Genomic DNA, 3,606 nt, shown 5'->3' on the forward strand with positions numbered 1-3,606 from the left:
TATGCATAGAGTTTCCATAAGACTATGAGGCCCAAGGACAAGTTAGGCAATCGAGGCTTATATGCCATCTGAGAGAAGAAGGGGGTAAGGATTTGAGGCTTCAGAGAGGAGGAAGTCAATTCACATGGAGATGGAAAAACAAATTTTTGGTAAACAAATGTTTGCTACACCATAGAGACAGTGGGACACAGAGTGGACTTTGGTCTCCAGGCCCTGCTGAGTTTCCCTACCACAGTAGCCCATGTTCTCTGCAGATATCTCTGGTGAGAGGGCTCTTCCTGGACAGGGTCCCTTATCTAAATTCTTTTAGGCAGTTAAGGGGAGGAAAAAAGAAAGACTTCCTGAGCCTTTTGATTCTTCAAAACTATCAGCTCAAACTAACTGTCAAGCCAAGGTGACACATTTTGGGGTGGCAAGTTTTGTTTTACCACCTAATCACTCAAAAAACTGGATTGTAGCTAAGCAAGAATAATTCCACTCAAGAGGATTTGACTAAAATGAGTTTCATGAGGCTATTTCCAAAGATGCAGGCAAGATTAAGGGACCTGAACTAATAAGGAATAATGAGGCACCCAGAGACTGGCTTCAGTAGAAAGCGATCACCACTTTGGCCTGAAGGGACTAGGGAAAAGGAGATTACGAGAACCCAGTGAGAGCTGGAGAAGAGGCCACCTCACAGGAGTTGACTTTTCTATATGACTTTCCTTAGAATCAGCATATCTAATTAAACTGTAAAACAAACCCTGTATTTTTATCACTTTGTTTTATTAACTAACTTAGGAAGAATTCTTAACTGTATGAATTTTTGTCTATGTAAAATCACAGAATCTTTCAATTACTCAAGTCTTAGTTTGCATCCCTCTGTAGGTTTCATGATTTTTTTCATTTAAGTCTTATGTGAATCCAGCTTTATGGGGAAGGGTGTTTCATCTTTGTTGCTGTTATTGCTGTTCTTGTTATTACTGCTGCTTTTGTAAATCGTTTTCTTCATTATCTCTTCTATCAAGTGATTCCCTTATTAATTGCAAGCTCTTGGAGTTGCATTTCAGAGTGAGCTTTTCACCACTTTGATGGTGGTTACTAAGTGGTCACTAGTTAGTACTCTTCCTGCCCTTCTTCTTTTCACTTCTTCACTATCAGATTTGGCCAATCTCAACTCAAGGGAACAAGTTGGCACCAAATGCCTTAAGTGTTTTCCCCACATTTACATTTTAATTTAAAAATACATATATAGGGGCTTACCTGGTGGCACAGTGGTTGAGAGTCCTCCTGCCGATACAGGGGACATGGGTTCGTGCCCCAGTCCGGGAAGATCCCACGTGCCCGTGAGCCATGGCCGCTGAGCCTGCACGTCCGGAGACTGTGCTCCGCAACGGGAGAGGCCACAACAGTGAGAGGCCCACGTATACAGCCATTGTACCAAGAAAAAAACAAACTATAAAACCAAAAATATTGTAATAGATGAAATGAATATTAAGTATCAATTACACTTCCTAGAAATAATCACATTAATTTTCCTTTTTTTGTCGTATATGTATATATTTGTTTATTTTAGAATAGCCTCAAATATATTGTAGAAAAAGAAGGCATATGAATAAATAAATATAAGTCCTTTCAAACTTTAGATATTCAGGGTTCTTGTTTAAATCTCACTATCTGGGAAATGTTTGAGCAAAATTGATGCAATGTCAATGCAAAAAGAAAATTTCACTTATTAATTGTAGAAATATCAGCTCTTTGAGGGCAAAAACTGTATCTTTTCATTATTTGAATTTTTTTTTATAAAGTGCATTTCTATATAAAGAAGTAGAGTAACTTACTGTAGAAGACTTTATACCAGCTGATCAACCTCAGAATTTTCTGAGGTTTTAGACTATGCTTGTGTTAAAGAAAACATTATTCATGACACTTCTTAGAGATTGAAGGTAGACTTTATTCAGGACTGCTGCAATTTGTATAGGGATTATTGCAATGGAATTGTGCAGTAGGGGAGAGCTATTTGGCTGAGCTTTGAATACAGCAAGGAAATGTGGAAATTTATAGTCAAGGAGCAAATAAGAGGGGGCATGGTGGAAATAAATGGAAAATTAGTAAGAGGGAAAGGTGTTATTCTTGCTAAACTGACCTAACAAGATTCTTGCTGAAGGTAGGCCAGGATGATCAGATATTACCTGGGGGATAGTAGAGGATAAAGGAATTTGGGCAGATTTTGAGGGTGATCAGACATTAATCATGGGGGATTCTGGCTAAATGGACTTAGCAAGATTCTGCCAAAACTAGACTCTCCAAGTATTAAGATAATCCCAAGATCAGGCCTAGTTGAGCAGAGGGCTCAGAGAAGCCCGACTAAAGTTTTGTCCTGGAAAGAATTCTTGTGCTACTAGCAGTAAAGGGTCATGCTGCTCTCTACTGGCACATATCAATATCTGCTGCTAGACTGACTGCAGCATTAGTTCATTTTTAGATTTCTGGCCTGGAGCACGGTGAATATCAAAGATAATCCGAAAGTTTAAAGATAATCAATTCTACTAATTTTCTGCTGTTTTATTAAGTTCTGTAAGAGTAAATAAATTTTTCTTTCATTTTTTGAAGCAATTCAAATAGTGATTTAAAAATTAATTCGAGAAGCAATGTCTTAGCATCAACTAAGTGCCAGGTATTATGTTAGCCACTGAACACACATAGTTCAACCATAGGTAAATCTTACCTTCAAGAAACTCACACTATTTTAACTATCAGAAAGTGTCATTAAAGATAACAATAACATACAAAGGAAGTACATAGAGAAAGAGTATGTGCCTTCACTCTCCCATCCATAATCAATTTCAGAAAAAACATTTTTTTCTAGCGTCATTCCCTCAAGTTCTTAAACCAAACCTGATAGAGCCTGGTAGGAAAGAAGGATTTAAAATTATTTTTCTTATTTTAAGATCATTCCTCAGAAAAGTTCTTTATTCATGTTGTTACTACAACCTTTTCCATTAATTTCAAAAGTGTGCTAATCCACATGAAACCATTTCTTCCATAGTCCCTTAGTGGGACTGGAATTCTATGCTGAACTTCAGGCAAACTGGAAGAGATCCAGACACAGACCCCAATTCTATCTCCTTGAGGATCAGATGCTTTCCTTGGTCACTCTAATCAGTAGAAAAAAATTCTATGTCAAAAAAGGAAAATATCTAGAACCCCAGTACAAACCTTCCTCCTCTTGCCCACTGATTTGTAAATATTACCCTTTTCGCCCATAGATATGAATACTGCCCACAATTACACTCCAGCTCATCCCGCTCCACTGGACCTTGTGCTTTAATTTATGATACCCTTCCAAGGGGATGAACCCTACACATGGGTCAGGTCCTTTAATTCAGGGGTTATTCCTCTTCTCCTCCCAGCCTTTCGGGCCATCAGAACAGAAGTTAACGTACCCTGAATGGTAAGGAAATGTTTCATACAAGAGGTAATATTTGAGCTAAATTTTAAAGGATGAGTCAAATTTCTCTTAAGAACAAAATGGAAGAGAAGAAATAACATTCTAATTAGAGAGAAGAGCAGGTGTAAGACATCTAATCACTTAGTACTTAAAAATAATGATGTGTATATATTGAT

Source organism: Aethalodelphis obliquidens, unplaced genomic scaffold (assembly GCF_003676395.1).
Source record: "Aethalodelphis obliquidens isolate GAN/ISIS:26980383/991018 unplaced genomic scaffold, ASM367639v1 scaffold67, whole genome shotgun sequence".
Lineage (NCBI taxonomy): Eukaryota > Metazoa > Chordata > Mammalia > Artiodactyla > Delphinidae > Aethalodelphis > Aethalodelphis obliquidens.